The sequence below is a fragment of the Dermacentor albipictus genome, chromosome 5 (assembly GCF_038994185.2).
Source record: "Dermacentor albipictus isolate Rhodes 1998 colony chromosome 5, USDA_Dalb.pri_finalv2, whole genome shotgun sequence".
NCBI lineage: Eukaryota > Metazoa > Arthropoda > Arachnida > Ixodida > Ixodidae > Dermacentor > Dermacentor albipictus.
Window position 1 is genome coordinate 158,174,343 of NC_091825.1, and position 19,113 is coordinate 158,193,455.

Consider the following 19,113-nt stretch of genomic DNA (forward strand, 5'->3'; position numbering starts at 1 on the left):
TTGTGAGATCATAGCATGGCAAAGATGCTTAGGAGAGTAACAACGAGGGGGCGCTTGACGTCAAGGTCACAGAGAAGGGGTTCAATGCCGACAAGAAATCTGTATTTATATACTGAAATGTGCCAGGACAATTTTTCTCAGCAGAACAATTGTGTAAACGAAACCATTCGTTAATGGTTCATCCTATCACTTGAATGGAAGAGGCCACAGTATTGCAAATGAGCGCAATTTGTTGCACTAATTATTTTCTCTTAATTACGCAGTGCACGGTCTGTATGTAGATGCAGTTTTAGATTGTGCGAGAACATTTCTAGAGTTGACTGAGAGCATTCGCTGTGGACAACGGGAGCCGGTCGTATAACATCTCACAATATTGAAACAATTCGAAAGCATCGATAGAGACGTACTCAAGATCGTTCTCTATACGATAGAGCCCCACAACAAGTGAACTATGTTAGCTGCATTTTCGGGGAGGTATCGTTATGATATTGCTCTCCCACAGTAAAAGCGCGCACACGCCCGCGTTCCATTCAGTAATGCGCCGAGCAGCAGCTGTTGAGAGCGAGATATTGCAGCTGACAGGAAGCCGCCTAGACAAGTCTCACAGCTGCTTAAGACGCACAATGGAAAAGCGCAAATGGCGTAGCAGCCTCCGAAGACTCAGCCTCGGTGAGACCAAAATATGAGAGAAGAGCCTTACATCGTCTGAATATAGACATTACAGTTATAACCTGCCTCTTATACTTGCTTCAAGTGAGAGGCACCGGCATTGTTGGTGAGCTTGCGTATTTCCGTCACGGTAGCCAGTTCTTGCTAAAACGAATGAGCAAATTCAAACTCAGGTAACCTCGTAGACCAAGTGGGTGCTAATTGCGGCGAGGCTCTATATGTATGTGCCTTCTTACAAACATAATAAAGGGAAGTGCAGACAAGAAAAAAAGGTTACGATATCATTCCACTTATTTTTTGGGGCATCGTCTGTGGTCCGAGCACCACACTGTCTACCTTATGACCAGGATCGGCTGGTCGCGAGCGCTGTATGAGGAAATAGAACTGAATGAAAGGACTGGTTACACTCTAATTAAATTCTGGCGTCTCAAGGGGGAAAACCACGATCTGATTATGAGGCACGCCGTAGTAGGGGACTCGGGATTAATTTTGATCACCTGGGGGTTCTCAACGTGTAGCTGAATTGAGCTACACGAGCGTTTTCGTATCCATAGAGATGCAGCCGCCGCAGCCGGGATCAAACCCGCGACTTCGAGCTGAGCAGCACAATGGCATAGCCACTATGATGCCGCGGCTGGTGAATGTTACAGTATTTGCATTATATATAGTACATGGTGACTAGGTGGCCCGCTATTACGGATGTTGCACCACCACGAGATTAATGGGCCGATACATGAAATGTGTCTGAATTTCGTTTTTCTCACTTCCAACGTCCTCACGTCTTCATTTTACAGCGAAGCTGTATATGACTAGGGTTCCGTGCATTATTGTTCTTCGTGATCAAAAACTATCATCATCATAGCTCATACCCCCGTAAGCATTCATGCTCCCGTAAGTAAGGAAAAAATACAATGGCACACAGCCCAGTAAGGCAGAGGCTACATGCACTCAGTAAGTGAAGCGAACATTGCCCAAATTCTTTCTAATCACGCATACAACATACAGAATAGCATGTCGAAAATTGTCATCATCGATAGCTCATACCCCGTGAGAAATCGGTCATACTCCCGTAAGCAAGCAAAACATGCAATGACTGGCTCATGGCTGCTCACGTTGCGTGAATTAGCTGCAATGACACTACTCCTGCTGTCGTTGTCGGTGATATCAATGTGGATGTGTTGGTACTGAAAAGGGAGCGGTTTACGCGTTACATGTTGCAGACATATCCCTTGCGATGCCACACCGATCCGGCCCAACCGACCACCCAGCGACGTACGTGCATCGAGTTGACATTATCAAAGAATGTGATTGCAGTTGCGAGTGAAATAATGACCACCGGTCAAGACAATAAATGAATGTGTATACCTTTCGTCACGATGACCACCCATCAAGACAATAAGTGAGTTCGTACCTTTGTTCGAAATTATGTGTCACCTCCGTGTCGTGTGCTCAGAGGCTTCGCTGGTCAACCGTCTTCACAAAGTGGAATAGCTCATGTTTTCTTTTCCTTATACTTTTTACAAAAGAACAAGAACGGCTGGAGTTAAACGAAAAAACAATAATGCAGCAACCTTTAAAAAATAATTCCCACAACGCGATTTGAACCCAAAACCACGCAGTCATGAGAACGACGCTTTCCCGCGGCGCCATGAAACTTTTTTTCTTTATTGCATGGAATTATGAGTAATATGAAACCAATATTGTTATATTACATTTCAACATACATGAGAAACAAATGCACACATGGTATGCAGACGAATGAAAGTTCAAAATTCTGGCAAAAAAACACAAGCGTCCAGACGCGAAATCAATTCATGTACGGGATCAAAGGTAGCCACCACACTACGTACTTGAGCAGTCTCATCTCGGAAAATAGACCCGAGCCACCTCGCTCACTATGAAATTTTTGCTTATTCATTACCTTTGTTTTAAATATGAATACATGAGCGCAGAGACAACCATTAAAAGGAAGTTAAAAAACCACGCTTTCGGTTATAAAGAGTAGTAAGGCTATATGGAAGTCATCAAACACAGATATCCATTCGGGCAGCTCACTTTGTTGCCGGAAGCACTGAAGTTTCTATAAAGTATATTACCTCGCTGTCCTTGGATGTACGTTTGCGTGTTGTACATCCATGCGGGTTTTCCACGCACTATGCATGCAGAGCAATATAATCATATCTCGCGGCACCCCCCACTCGTGTTCAGAACATAGTAAAGGTCGAATGCCATATGCTGCGATAGGTAAGTCTTTTTTGTTTGTGCGCTTTAAGTCAACCAACAAGAACCTTGCGTCATGACAATCTAGAAAACAATGGGCTCCATTGTTTTAGGCTTTCTATAGATCAGGTAATTTACTGACCAAGGTACAAATATGACTTTGGTTTGAAGCCATGGCTTAACTGGGAGGGCGCCTGTGTGTAACTCAAAAAGGAAAGATTTCGAGGATGACCTGATAGGCATGCGCTTGACCTTCCTGAATACATCTAGTTCTGATCCTAGGTGGAAGGGAAAGAGATAAGTAGAAGGCAGGTAGGTTAAGCAGAATAACGCCTGGTTGGCTACCCTACACCGGGGGAATAGGAAAGGGGGAAAACAAAGATAACAGGGAGAGAGAGGAGGGAAGGAAAGAAGGAAATTACGGTGAGTTCGCAGACGTGTGCGGCCTTACAGAAATTGCATTAATAGTCACAGATGGTCGCACAAGCCCGACTTCCTTAAGAAGCACAAAAGCGCCTTCACCGCTTTATGGGCCGACGGGCAATGGGGGCGATGTTTCAGCAGCACCTGCACAGAAAGCGGCCGATTGTCCAGTTTTTAAAAAGCTTTTGCAAGTTCTTGTCTCTCTGGGCTGTATCGTGGACAGTGGCACAGGAGGTGGTTGATGTTTTATTCGGTGCCACAGACCTCGCATGCTGCACTGTCAGTCGTTCCAATTAATGCAGAGTATGCCTTTGTGAAGGCAACTCCTAACCAAAGGCGACAGAGAAGCGTAGCTTCACGTCGAGGAAGTCCGAGTGGAGCTCGGAGTTGCAGGGAGGGTTTTAGTCGATGCAGTCGTGTAAGTCGTAAGTTTGGCGAGTTCCACTCGGTCAGTGTGAGACTCCGTGCCAGGTGTTGAAGCTGCCTTGCGGCCTCTGCCCTTGAAAGCGGAATCGGAACGCTGTGCTCTTCTTGATGTGCTGTGCGAGCAGCGTTATCGGCGAAATCATTGCCACTGATTCCACAATGGCCAGGTACCCATTGAAAACGACATCGTGACCTTCTTGTTGGACGTGATGGTAAAGTTTCGCGACTTTGTATGTCAATTTGTCATGACATCCCTGTCGGAGAACTGACTGCGTGCATTGTAATGCCGGTTTTGAATCACAGAACACAGCTTATTTTGTAGGTCTTTCAGAATCAATGAATTCCAGTACTCGACGCAGGGCCGGTAGTTCTGCCGCCGTTGAGGTCGTGACATGCGATGTCTTGAAGCGCACTGTCATTCCTCGCGTTGGTATAACCACGGCACCACCAGAACTGCACGACGTAGCCGATCTATCGGTATAGATGTGCACGTGGTTGCTGTATATTTCATGCAAAAGAAGCATGTATAGATACCCCTCCAACTTCTTCCTGCAAGAAACCTGAACAGGTGACAGATAGCAGACAGCCGCTTTTTCACGTAATTCACGTGCGGAGTCCAAGATAGGTCTCTGCCAATTACGACTCCCAAGAACATGTGACTTCATAAGTACCATGCTTTCCAGAAATAAAATTCAGTTGATAGTTAGCGCACGTCCTGTCGTCTTTCTTGTCCGTGTCTTTCCAGCGATATATTACTTTAATTGAAAACCTGGTCTTCAATGCCCGATAAGCTAGAACGTCCTCTACGAAACCCGTTTGTGCTCTTGATTTGATAACATATGTGCACACTATAAAATCAGGCAAGTCATCTCTTGATCTGAGTTGTATAATCATTCTTAGGCAACCGTGTGTTTGGTCGAGCAGAAAACAAAATATCGCGCCATGAAACCAGAGGGAAAGGTTCACGACTATTACGCAGGTTCTGTATCGGTCGCTCTTACCAGTCGATATATTGTTATGGCTATAACGAAGGGCCCCCTCGCTACAGTCGGTTCCAATAACGAATTCGTCATTCATAGCGAGAACAGAATTTCTGCAGGTCAAAAAATGACATAAATGAAGTATCCGAGTGGCACCGCAAGTGATAAACTATAGTACCTGTCATGTGGCGTCATCACCGGCTGATTCACTGGCATAGAGAAAGGTCACGTGGAGATTACGTCAAACCGTATGTTTTGGAGCGGGTGGTTCAAATTAAGCAGCAGCAGATAAGGAGCCGTCACTGACTCACTCTTATATTACACTTGTAGCAGCATCGAGGTCGAGGAATATGAGGAGAACATGGCTCAGATCCCGAGCGGCCAGCGCGGGGTGGCCGGGAGATCTTATTCGCCGAGGAATGACCGTAAGCGAAGGCGTTCTGCTCAGTAAACATATACTCCTGTTTATTGTGGCTCATCGTCATCACCGATTTTGCACGCCACAAACAGAAATGGCACTCCCTGAACATATGAACGCTGTCATATTCTAGCATATTTCGTACAGCGCCTAACAATCCATTCTATATTGTCAGGAACAGTCTTGTTTTTCTCTCTTTTCGACCTGCTCGTCACACGTCGTTTCCCATCAATCCCAAAGAGCATGACGCATGATGGTCAATCCCCGCCAAAACGCGCGGATAGAACGGTCGATCCCCGCCAAAACACGCGGATAGAACGGACCGGTGCTACGTCTGTTACGGCGACTGCGCTTGAAGTGGTCACAGTGACTGCGCATTCGCGCACGCGTGGACACTTCATTGGCACTTTCCCAAGCCAGCGTACATTCCCTTCATGGAAGAAGATGTAGAGAGAGACAGAAACGTCTCAACACATCGGTTCTTCCTGCGGTGGTCTGGACGCGCTCACTTTGGATCAACCTTTCTCTAGCTGCGCAGGATATCGCGGAGCGAAGTTTTGGTGGTCAGACGTCATGGCATTATATAATTCTGGCGATGACAGATGTTAATTAAGCAAATGAAAACCAGGGCGGTGCAAAAAATAGACGATAAGACTACAATTTGCGTCTCTTAGAGGAGAAAGTGTTTCTGCATCTTGCTTGATGTTCATTTGCCGATGATGGTAAATATTGTCTTACCTTGTCCATGCATGGTTATGATCCATTCCCGGTAGTTTTAGGGTGCATGTTTCAATTAAGGCTGGTTAAAAGGTAAACAGAAACCCGGGGCACTTCGCCGACCGAATAAAGATTTAAATAAAAGAAGACGATTCGGCTCCCACACGGGAGCCTTGTTCACAGGTTCACCTGTGAACACCTGTTCACTTCACCTGTGAACAAGGCTCCCGTGTGGGAGCCGAAACGTCTTCGTTTCTTTTAAATCTTTATTTGGTCGGCGAAGTGCTCCGGGTTTTTGTTTACCTTTTACCCATGTTTCATCCCGACCAGACGGGCTTCCGTCAAACACTGAACTTCTTCAATTAAGGCTGTACGATGAGACGACACCTGTGTCGAACCTATTCTGTATATGTGGCATCGCTGATTATATCGCTTTTCGTAAAATACGTCAGTCAAGCGGTGTTTGTTTTGTGCTGGGATGGCCCTTTGTTGTTTTGTTAGGTAACCGAGTCGGTATCGCTTCTGGCAAGCAAACATACATTTAGGTATGTCTTTCTGCAGATCGTGTTCTGGCAGACTTATATTAACGCCGCATGATACGTTGGAAGTGACGTTTAGTTTTTCGTCTGATCTACTAAAGTTCAAGCGGTCTTGTATTCAGTAGATCATTGACTATAGAGGGTAAACATTGTACTGACTATACTTCTGTGTTTGCCGCATTTGTATTGGAAATAAAATATGTGAATTATCCAAACTTCCGACGTCGAGATGGGTCCGCTCTGTCGTGCCTGCGATCCCGGCCACGGCGTCCACATTCCGATGGGGGCGAAATGCGAAAACACTCATGTACTTAGGTTTAGGTGCATGTTAAAGAACCCCAGGTGGTCCGAATTTCCGTAGTTGCCAACTACGGCACGCCTCATAATTAGGGCGTGGTTTTGGCACATAAAACGCCATAATTTAATTTTAATTGTTTTTGTCTTACCTCATCGAGGGTTCAGCAACAGGCTATGTTCGCGTACTCACGACTGTTATTTCTACGATTAGCCACATAAGCAAGTTGAGCAGCAAGGGCATACAAGTAATAGCGAAAACATACAGCCAGGGCTATGCGTAACACAGCAGATGCAAACTTCCAACTTTCCGGTTTAATAAAAATAATCAACATATGCGAGGGTAAAACAAATTAAAATGGCTAAAACAAAAACTACTAGTTTTAAGGGACTCGTACAGTTTTTTCCCATATATGATATAGAACGCTACTACTGCGACCACTCTGGGGGGGAGGCTGTCTACGAAAAAGAACTTTAAGCTTCTGTCTGTATTTTTCTCAAACTCGAAACACTGCTGCAGTATGCATAAGTGAACGATTACGATAAATGCGCGAAATATAGCATCAGACTTTACTTATGTATATCGAACCCCTGCCTCTTCGTTTATACGGATGGTGCCTCAAGGGAAACAAGCCTCTGAGTAAGTCTGTCGTACAAAGTTCAGCGAAACATACGGACACATTACATAACCTGAATAATTATGGAACTCAGCGTACCGAAGCAATACATGGTGTGTAAAAGCCGGCGTTGCGATGGGCTTGAGATTCACTAAAAGACGCCATACACAACCGTTCAAGTTTTGCAATCAGCTCCTATTTCGAGGCGGCAGTCATGGCCAGGAATTGATCACGTGTCCTTGTGATCAGCAGCAAAGCGTGAAAGCCAATCAATTGCCGCGGAAGATAGTGATTATAGGGGCGCATTGAGGGACACAGGGCACGTGGGATAATGTGATTCAACAACAGTTATTAAGCTATAAAGAATCAGACAAGCGAGGGACAAAGACTGCCGATGACGGTATTGAAGCGACGCGGAAACGCTGGCTGCAGTCCCAGTGATACACTATCAGTAATGTTATTGCCCCGCAACAATACTACATCGGTATCTGCGAGTTTATATCGTCACGCTATCCAGGTGAGACCCTACATGTTGCCAACAACACTGACACACGTCTGTGGCACCATCAGCACTTTCGCGCCGAAGATCTATTATTGGACTCGAGGCATCGAAAGAACTCATCGACTCGGAAACCGAAAGCCGAATAACGATGACGATAAAAGCAGGCCCGTAATTCTGAAGTACTTGATCCCCGTGACAAAGTGACTATTCTAAAACTAAAGGCTAAAGGGTCCGGCGACTGAATCGGCGAAGTTTTTTCGCGACCTATCCGGGAAGTAAGAAAGAAGTGGGAAAAACTAAAGCGAGCCGTGATCGCAAGGAAAAGGTATTTCTAGTCTATGACAAAGTCCGCATGGATGGCCGCTTTTTCGCTTGAGACAACGATTCAAACGATATCGTAGACTAAAAAAAAAAAAAAACGAAGAACACATCAGCATGCGGACGTGCAGTGCTCAAAACCGCAATCAGCTACTATCATAAATATAAACGCGCGCAGCCTGTTCAACAAATTCCATGAACTAGAAGCTGTTCTACTCGCTTACCAGCCTGATATCGCCGTTGTTACAGAGGCATGGCTTCACTCGAACATATTAAACTAAGAAATTGTGCCACCGGAATATGCAATTGTACGCAAAGGTAGAAAGACAAGAGGTAGGGGCATTGCGCTGCTGTTTAGGCAAGGGACATCTTACAGTGTCATGCCCGAGGCTACAGGTATCGAGGCTGTTTGGTGCACCATCCGTTTAAAAGATGAAGTCTTCCATATAGGTGCAGTTTATCGGCCGCCTGATGCTGAACCACTATTCTTGGCATCTCTTTCAGAATACATGCAACAACACATATCCTACGGCAGCAAAATAATAGCGGGAGACTTCAACTCGGCTGACATAAGGTCGAATTCAATGACCCCGGGAAATGTTACGCTTGACACCATATCAGATATCCAGTTAGCATATCACCTGACGCAAATTGTCGATTTCCCAACCAGGTTTGTCGGTTCCTCAAGTTCACTCTTAGGCGTGTTTATTAGCGACCATTTTCTTAAGAATACTGTTCACGTTGAACCTCTTGAAGGACTGTCTGACCACGAGATAATATTTTGTCCTTTACAATGCCCAAATCCTGTACGAGCACTCGGTCCTATAAAGCGAGTGCTCTCGTTCAAAGATGCAGACGATGTAGCTATCATGACCTACCGACCAGCATTTGTCTATTGATGTGCTGTAGACCGAGTTTAAAACCATTGTGACGCACTGTATAAACGCCGTTGTTCCACGAATTCAAAGAAAAACTAGAAAACGCAGTTTCTGGATATGTCGAGATATAATCCACTTGAAGCGCAAAATAAAGAGACTTAGGAAAAGAAGAAAATCGCATATGTGTAAAAAAAACTTACTCGGAAATAACACTGCTAATGACGTCATTAAAAAGTAAAATATGCTGTGCCAAAAAGTTTCCTAAAAAAATTACACAGCTTTATCAGGAACTCGCCTCAAGAATTCTGGCGCTACCTAAGCGTGAAACGCTCTAACGTACCCTCCCTGAGTGCTCAGGAAGCAAAAATCTAACGCATTTTACAAGTACTTTCAATCCATTTTCACCGTCGACAATGGTTCCTTGAACCATTTCGTCCCTAACCACTGCCAAGAAAGCATTTTGGGCACCCCAAAGATATCACAAGCTGGCATATTATCGCTCTTGTTGAATTTAGATGAAAAGAAAAGCAATGGTCCACATCAAATTCCGAACAGTTTCTTGAAAAGGTGCGCAGAACCAGTAAGCAAGTTTCTTCATTTAATTTTCTTAAAGTCACGCCGCGAGAGCCGCCTTCTTGCAGAGTGGAAGGTTGCAAAAATAATTCACATACCAAAATCAGGTGACACATCTTGCCCGTCTGACCCCCGGCCAATTTCTTTAACATGCACGTGCTGCAGAATACTAGAGCACATAATATTGAAACACTTGAGAGAATTCACGGAATTAAACAATTTAATCCATCCAAACCAGCACGGTTTTCGAAGCGGTTTATCGACAGTCACACAACTCGTGGAAACCCTTTCCGACTTTACTCAAAACATTAATGAGCAACTACAGGTAGACATAATCTTCATGGATTTCTCTAAAGCATTTGATCGTGTTTCCCATGTTAAATTGCTTCACAATCTTAACCGCCTGCTTGGTAACGGTCATCTTGTTCGTTGGATCAATGACTTTCTGTCAAACCGCTCCCAATAGAATACAATAATCACCTTTCTGATGCTGTCCCTGTTTTGTCCGGCGTTTCCCAGGGCTCTGTTCTGGCCCCACTTCTGTTCTTATTGTACATAGATGATATAACAAACCAAGTCGACGTCATCATTCGTCTTTTTGCAGACGATTGCATTCTTTATCACACTGTGAGTAACCACGAAGGTTAAGTAAAGCTGAACAATTCCCTAAATAAGGTGCGGTCGTGTGCAGACTAGCAAATGGTGATAAATTCCGACAAAACTGCCTGCATGTCGGTCACAAACAAAAAATCAAGTCTGCAGTTCCCGTACGGTTTCAACAGCACTGTTCTCCAAAGCGTCACTCAGTATAAATCAGTATAAATACTTAGGCGTAATCATCTCATCCGACCACAGCTGGAATGCGCACATACAGTACGTACAGAAACCGTGACGGCGAATTTGGGACTAATTTTGCGCAGTTATCTTGTTCTGTAGATAGGCGCACCCGGAACGTCTGCTCCTTTTGTTCCCTTTAGCAAGAGAGACAAACATTGCGCAAGCTATGTCCATCTAATGCGTTTTGGCGGATTTGTAAGGCCAGCATATATGCTGTTGTCGATTACGTAAATCATTTTTCCTTGACGTGTCAATGCGTAGATAACGGGAGATCTCAACGGTACCACGCCAGTGACCTGCTCTTCAACGAGACAGTCATGCCCTTCACGAATTATGGGAATGCTGAAATGATCCTGGCTGTGGGGTGGCGCACGGCGACAACAGGAAGACAGCCAAGCTATTCCGGATGTGGCATTGTGGAGGACGCCCTAGCGCGTCAACAATACTTAGAATGTACGAAGTCCTTTGCGAGACGGGCAGCTTCACAAAAAAGCGACACAGGACTGGACTGCGACGGTACAGTCCAAAAAGCACAAACGGATGTTTTGACATTCTTTGCTGCTAACTCTCACGGTAGTATGCGCGACGCCAGTGGGGAGGCCGGAACCTAAAGGTGATCAGTGTGGAGGATTTAAAAAAAAAGGTCATATGCACCCGTCCCATGTACATCTTCATCAGAAACGACCGAGAAAAAAAGAGTGAGATTTTGAAAACAGACTTGGCTTTGCCAATTGGATTTTCACGAAACGTGACGAAGAACCGGACTTTCTTACTCGCGTGCTTTAGACGGATGAGGCTGATTTCTCCAGAAACGCACAAGTTAATCTTCACAACACGGACTACTGGAGTGATGGGAATTCCCACTATCTGGCACGAACACGACACCAATACCAGTGGTCGTTTAATGTGTGGTGTGGTATTTTTGACAGCAACATCATCGGATCCATCTTTTTTGACAACACACTAATGACGCAACGCTACATCAACGATATCCTCGAGGGCCCTGTGAACTAACGACGTCTGTTGCAACGTTCCACTTGTGGTCTTTCGCAACGTCTGGTTTCAACAACAACTAATGGTCAATCTCGAGCGTGGCTCGACAAGCTTTTTCCTGGACGGACCTGTACCCTGGCCTGCAAGGTCGCCGAACACTACGCTGCTGGAACTTTTCTTACGGGGCTACGTGAAAGATAGCGTGTGTAGCAGGGAAATTACCACACCGGACCCCCAAAAGGCGAAAATAAGCGGAGTCTGCCCCAAGATTACACCGTCTTTGGTCAAAGCTGCAACAGAACAAGTGTTGGAAAGAAGCAGGTATACTCTATTGCTTCAGACGGCGAGCTGTTTGAACACGTGCTATAGGTGGCAGTGGAAAATAACCGCTCAAAACCGGTGTAAAGCATGACTGTTTAACGCACCTTCATGATGTCACCCTATCCTTACACAAAGAAAGTTTGCGACAAAAATAGAAATAGGTAATAAAGTGCTTTGTTTTGCTTCTTTTCCGGAGTTCAAGAGACAGAAAGGATAAATGGCTAAACCGGTTGCTTCTTTGGATGTTTCTTTGTGGGCGGCTGAGACGCCTTATGTGATATTGGTTAAGGTTTTTTTTTATTTAAATAAACTCCCGAGTAACTATTTTCTGTTCCTCCGAGAGCTTCCTTCTTTCTTTTTTTTCGTGCGCTTTCGAGCACAGTTCTTTTTTAGCCATAGCTGAATTTATATTGTAGCTTTGTTTCATGTTACGTGAAGGTTAAAGCTATCCCAAGTGCTTACAACTTTGTGAGTGACATGTTTGCGATTGAAGCAATAATTAAAAAGTTCACCTATTCAAAGCAATATATTAATTAATACTTCGTGATGAAAAAAAGTACTGGCTGTAAGTACACAGGGCTACGGCTACTATGCAGTTGGCACGATTTTCCCAGAGCTCTCGGGTTTTTTAAAATATATTCGTGCAAGTTAACTGGGAACCCCGGTATATACGTATAATGGTACCTGCTTGAAGAGCTTGCAGATATGCGGGAAGAGAAATAATTTCTTGCGTTATGATGGCTTCAGTGCTTGATGCAGTGTTCGCGACAGGCTTAGGTTTTGGGTTGATGGGCTGCGTACGAATGAATAGAAGCGGCCATTCGAAGACATTTTCATGAAAGGAAACGTAACGGCGTTGGCAAAATTCTCTACGACGCGAGGTTATGGGCCCTTTGGGTACATGTGTAGTGCCACGAACGAAGTATTTAATTAGAACCATCGCCTAATGTACGGAACGTGAAACCTACGTACACTTAGACGAGAAAAAATTAAAAAAGTGAAGGGAGAAAGAACTGAAACAAAAGAACACACAAGCCTTGCTTTATGCCCTTTGTTTGAGCCTCAAAACAGACGGTATTCTCTTTTTCGCGGAAAAGAGTACGGCGCAGTTACGTCAGGACATGCAGCTGGTGCGATGTTAAGCATAAGTCCCAGATTGCAGAGTTCGCAGGGAGCTAACTATTATCAAACAGAGAATGTCTGAAAGAGTAAGTGGTTCGTGTTTTAAATTTCGATAGTGAAGTATGACCTGGCATGTTTTAAGTAGTCGGTATTCACATATTGATTGAAATGTCGGTATATGTATTTTTGGCTCATAACGAAAATGAAATTCTGTGGTTTTGCGTACCAGAACCACGATCTAATTATGAGACTAAAATTATGAGACTCTAATTATGAGACTAGAAATGAAATATACTTCATACTCTGCGCTAACGCTGACATCATACAAGATGTGGACGTGCTCGGCAAGGTGCGCTGCAATGACCACAGGACGGTAAGAACTCGTATTAGCCTAGACATGACGAGGGAACGGAAGAAACTGGTACATAAGAAGTCAATCAATAAGTTAGCGGTAAGACGAAAACTAGAGGAATTCCGGATCAAGCTACAGAACAGGTATTCGGCTTTAACTCAGGAAGAGGACCTTAGTGTTGAAGCAATGAGCGACAATCTTATAGGCAGCATTAAGGACCGTGCAATAGAAGCCAGTGACAACTTCGTTAAACAAGATATCGGTAAGCAATCGCAGGAGACGAAAGATCTAAATTAAGAAACGCCAATGTATGAAAGTCTCTAACCCTACAGCTAGAATAGAACTGGCAGAACTTTCGAAGTTAATCAACAAGCGTAAGACAGCTGACATAAGGAAGTATAATATGGATAGAATTGAACATGCTCTCAGGAACGGAGGAAGCCTAAAAATAGTGAAGAAGAAACTAGGAATTGGCAAGAATCAGATGTATGCGCTAAGAGACAAAGCCGCCAATATCATTACTAATATGGATGAGATAGTACAAGTGGCTGAGGAGTTCTATAGAGATTTATACAGTACCAGTGGCACCCACGACGATAATGGAAGAGGGAATAGTTTAGAGGAATTTGACATCCCACAACTAACGCCGGAAGAAGTAAAAAAAGCCTTGGGAGCAATGCAAAGGGGGAAGGCAGCTGAGGAGGATCAGGTTACAGCAGATTTGTTGAAGGATGGTGGGCAGATTGTTCTAGCAAAACTTGCCACTCTGTATACGCAATGCCTCATGACTTCGAGCGTACCGGAACTTGGAAGAACGCTAACATAATCCTAATTCATAAGAAAGGGGACGCCAAAGACTTGAAAAATTATAGACCGATCAGCTTACTGTCTGTTGCCTACAAAGTATTTACTAGGGTAATGGCAAATAGAATCAGGAACACCTTAGACTTCTGTGAACCAAAGGACCAGGCAGGATTTCGTAACGGCTACTCAACAATAGAACATATTCACACTATCAATCAGATGATAGAGAAATGTGCGGAATATAACCAACCCTTATGTATAAATTTCATTCACTGCGAGGAAGCGTTTGATCCAGTCGAAACCTCAGCAGTTATGCAGGCATTATGAATCAGTGTATAGATGTGCCGTATGTAAAAATACTGAAAGATATCTATAGCAGCTCCAAAGCCCCCGTAGTCCTCTATAAAAAAAAGCAACAAAATCCCAATAAAGAAGGGCGTCAGGCCGGGAGATGCGATCTCTCCAATGCTATTCACAGCCTGTTTGCAGGAGGTATTCAAAGACCTGGATTGGGAAAAATCGGGGATAAGATTTAATGGAGAATACCTTATTAACTTGCGATATGTTGATGATATTGCCTTGCTTAGTAACTCAGGGGACCAATTGCAATGCATGCTCACTGACCTGGAGAGGCAAAGCAGAAGGGTGGGTCCAAAAATTAATCAGTAGGAAACTAAAGAAATGTTTAACAGTCTCGGAAGAGAACAGCAGTTTAAGATAGGTAGCGAGGCACTGGACGTGGTAAGGGAATACTTCTATTTAGGGCAGGTAGTGACCACGGATCCCGATCATGAGACTGAAATAATCAGAAGAATAAGAATGGGCTGGAGTGCGTTTGGCAGGCATTCTCAAATCATGAACAGCAGGTCACCGCTATCTCTCAAGAGAAAAGTACATAACAGCTGCGTCTTACCAGTAATCACGTATGGTGCAGTAACCTGGAGGCTGTCGAAAAGGGGTCTGCTTAAATTGAGGACGAGGGAACGAACGATGGAAAGAAGAATGGTGGGTGTAACGTTAAGGGATAAGAAAAGAGCAGATTGAGTGAGGGAACAAACGCGAGTTAATGACATCTTAGTTGAAATCAAGAAAAATAAATGGGCATGGGCAGGGCATGTAATGAGGAGGGAAGATAACCGATGGTCATTAAGGGTTACGGACGGGATTCCAAGGGAAGAGAAGCGTAGCAGGGGGCGACAGAAAGTTAGGTGGGCGGATGAGATTAAGAAGTTTGCAGGGACAACATGGCCACAATTAGTGCATAACCGGGGTAGTTGGAGAAGTATGGGAGAGACCTTTGCCCTGCAGTGGGCGTAACCAGGATGATGATGATGACGCTAAGATGCTGCGTAGTTGTTTAAGCTATCTTGGCTGAGAGAATATGCCAATGACGTCTTTTATCTTTTATGATGTAACTGGGGGCGTCCTGCCGCACAAGCGTGTGCATGAAATATGAGTGTTCAGGAGTTCCCAGACGACCTGCTCGTTACCTCACGTCATTAACTCACTCGTGGCTACTTTCGCCGCTTTCGCAATAGTGAAAGTCTTATTCACTATTCCTGAATGCGGCGTATTCGCCCGCGTGCGATTTCTTTCGCGAGACCGATCGACCACCTATGTGTCCTTTTGTTCACGTACGATGACGTGCACAAAGATCATGTCCGTTACGCGGCACCACCATCACTTTTTGTGCGTACTTAGTGTGCAAATCCTCGTTGTCTGGGTTCTTGCTTTCTTTATAAAAATCGCCAGCAAAGTGCGTGCTCTCTGGTACGGTATGTATGTGGAGACAGCTGCAGCGGATACATTTGCAATGTAAAACTTCCCGGAAACATTTCATACCTTCAGCAGTGTCACAACACGTACAGGTTAGCCAACAGAGGAAACAGGTGCGCCGGCTGCTCATGCTTGTTTCGTTGAAGGAGTGTCTGTCAAAGATAAAAATATGCGTGTCTGGTCAAAGAAGTGGTATAACGAGGTGGCATGAGCTCGCCACTCAAAGGAGCCCGTGGACTGTGCAATGCCCAAAGCTTCAAGCTACGTGCCATGTACAGTCAAGAGAAATAGAGGGAAAAGCAGTTGGGTTAACCATAAACGATGGAAGAGAGGGAGTCTTTTGTGCCACCTGCGTAAGCGACCAGGAGCCATAATCTCTACTTCGTCAAATGCCACGACGGAATATTATATTTAGAAGTAATTCAATGGAGCCTGTACATTTGCGATGACTATCTTACTTTCATGAAAATGTCCTGTTTAATATGTTCGTTAACGAATATCTTTTCACAATGAAAAAGAAAGGCTTATTATCCGCCACAGAAATCAAGCGACTTTTTTAGCGAACCTTCATTTAAGCAACATGAAAGACTTTGATGACTTATGAAGTATAGCCATATGGAACGACGCCAACATTTCACAAATTCCGTCTCTCTACACAATTTATTGTGCAAACTACTTTTGTCACTAATTTTACCGCAGAAGCTGTTTCTGTCGAGGTCTTCCGTTCCACGGGAACTAATGGCATTTTTCGCTGGTCGATTCGGTGCAGGATTTCTTGCTCCGCGGCAACGGATCCGAATTTCACTGGTCAGGAGCGGGTTCACGCGTTCCACTGGTCGTTTCGGATCAACTCGCTCCGCGCCGGATCGCTCTCACTTGCTCTGCCGCCGTGGCGCGGATTCGGGCGGAAATAGCTCGCGTCACTTCCGTCCTCAAGCGAAATCGGTTCCCGGTTGGTACGCACAATATTGTGTCGCTTCGCAAGATGGCTGCGCTCGGTGCTGCGGCAGTGCTCGCGTTTAGCGATGAGAGCTCAGACGACGACGATTGCGAGGTGATGCAGGTGCTGTACGAAGCCTTCTATGCACATTGTCCATGCACAATCCTTGCGGGTGCGACATGCAAATGACGGACTCTGCGACTACCGCGGTCAATTTACGCACGGGGGACGGCGACTTTAGTTGCCGTGGAAACGTTCAGAGCGGAAGTTGGGCATGGTTTCCGGAACCAGTTTGTGTCACACGTACGCAGACTTCCTGTGTGATCCTCCGCGGAGCGTTTTTGCGCTCCGCTGGCCGATTCGGATTTGTGAAACCCGAGCGCTCGCTCGAGGATTTCGGCGGCCGCTCCACATCGACCAATGAAAAACGCCATAAGTCATTGCTGGGCATGGCGGAATGGGCAGTCGTTTCTTAGCCGCACTCTACACAGGGAGCAAATCCTGTTCTAGCTTTCGCTACCATTCATCTCCCTTCGGCAGAAAGGTTCGGGCGTTACCTCGCTCGTCTTTTTGAGGTTGGTGCTCGATATCGAGGGAAGAAGGCCGGCCTATTGGCAACACACAGGTGGTTCAGGACCAACAGGCGACTCGCCATTGCCACTGTCTAGGACTGGCAGGGCTTCGGGCTGCCCGTGCTCCCTGTTAATTCGCGGCAGCTAGCGCTTTGAAAGAGAGAAAATGGGAGGGAAAATAGAGAGGTTAGCCAGTGCAAGTACTGCCTAGCTACCCTGTGTTGGAGAAATGAGTAAACGGAAAAAAATGTGATAGACGAAACAAAAACGAAATAAAATAAGCAATATTCGCACAATAACGCGATGCTACGCGCTACAACTTTCAAAGTCGGTCGCACAATTCACTAGTCCTTAAGAACTTGAGCAGAGCATTTAAGACCTTGAGTGCCGAAACCCACCTGTACCAGTGTCCTAGAGCTTTTTTCTTCTGTCAAAGGGCGATCGTCCATGTTTTTAGAACGGCCGCGAGCCCTTTTCTTGCTACATGTAACGGGGACATTCACAAAGGACGTGCTTGATCGTCTCCTCGCAGCCACAGTTGTCACAAGTAGGGCTGTAGGTCATTTCAATGCGGAAGAAAGAGGTGTTTGTGTATGCCACGCCGAGCCACAGGCGGCACAGAAGTGTTGCTTCCGCTCATGGTATTCCTGGTGGAAGACGGAGTTGAGCTAGCGCCTTGAAACGACTGAAACATACATTGACGTGCCAGCAAGAGTACGAATGAGTCAAATCACTTCATTTAGCAGGTGCATGCTGCAAAATAAACGACAACAGGAAAATACATTTCTTGTTCTACGCGCAATCCATATCTACTAACTAGCCGAATCCTCAGCACCTTTTTCTCAGCACTACTGAAAAAAAAATTTGGAGGACGCGTAATCTTCGCCTTTAAGAGTGGAACGCGATAGCATTCGAAGATTCCTGACTGCTTCTCACGCTTCCCGGTAACTGCAGCTTAAGTAACCGCAATGTTTACCGGGAAATGCTGGCGGCGAATGCTATACACGTAGGCGAGCTTTCTAGTAGCTTTCTAGTAGAAGCACGGCCTTTTGCGTGAGCAGCGGTGGATGGATGGCTGCTATGAGCGTCCCCTTTGGAACGGTGTGGTGGGTCTCGCCACCAAGCTTTTGTTACTATATTACCTAATCTCCTATCTATGTTAAAGAAGAAAAAAAGGAAAGGAAAAAAGAAACCCTCGATGAATTGCCATAATCAAACTTTCTGAACCCCTTTTGTGAACTTTGCTTTTGCACGCCTCCGTTGTATATCGTTTCCTTACTTTTCTTCCACCAATCTTCCAATCGCCGCTTACTAATCTCTGCTGTGAACATGTAGCGATGCGGCGCAGGCGAGCGCCCTCTGGAGGTTCCGTGGCCTCTCAGATTTGCGCGCGCCGGCGCGCTCATATCTCTGATGCCGTGGCCGGCCTATACAAGACACAAACGTTGAAAAGGGGGCTTGCGTTTGGTTTCCCGCGTAACAGAATTATGTTTTCTCTTATATTAAAATTACAATCCGACGCTATCGTGTCTGTAGGTTGTGTAAGTCGTACTATACGGTTTTTCTGAAGTATATTACTTTGAGAAATTCAATCAGTGCAGTAACTTACTTGCGCAAGATGGAGGCTATGCGTGGTTAGGTTTGCACGGCTCGGAATGATTTTTGCCGAAACAACGGTCGACTCTGGACGTCGGACGCCTATGCCGGATTTTCTGAGAAACGGGGCCCTTAACCCTTGGAAACACAAATCACGGACAATCTAATTCTGACTCTCACTTTGTGTGCTCTCACTTTGTGTGCTCGCCGCTTATTAATCTCTGCT

General features: G+C 45.3%; 1 protein-coding gene and 1 long non-coding RNA gene across 19 annotated transcripts in view; one reads left to right on the plus strand and one right to left on the minus strand.

The window, feature by feature from the left end:
- The window catches only part of LOC135916642 (MFS-type transporter SLC18B1-like), a 71,553-nt gene that overhangs the window by 44,737 nt on the left and 7,703 nt on the right, over positions 1-19,113 (minus strand). For 3 of the 13 annotated variants that reach the window (XM_065450065.2, XM_065450064.2, XM_065450066.2), the window contains exon 2: positions 15,846-15,931. The exons of the other annotated variants lie outside the window; for them this stretch is intronic. The gene's annotated coding sequence lies outside the window, so the exon portion shown is untranslated. The remainder of the gene's footprint in view (positions 1-15,845; positions 15,932-19,113) is intronic. 13 annotated transcript variants of the gene reach the window in all.
- LOC135916647 (uncharacterized) overlaps positions 12,863-19,113 on the plus strand; it is a 465,480-nt gene continuing 459,229 nt past the window's right edge. For 5 of the 6 annotated variants that reach the window (XR_011514685.1, XR_011514684.1, XR_011514682.1 and 2 more), the window contains exon 1: positions 12,863-12,933. This is a non-coding gene — a long non-coding RNA (uncharacterized lncRNA). The remainder of the gene's footprint in view (positions 12,934-19,113) is intronic. The other variant, XR_011514683.1, reaches the window with a different exon arrangement.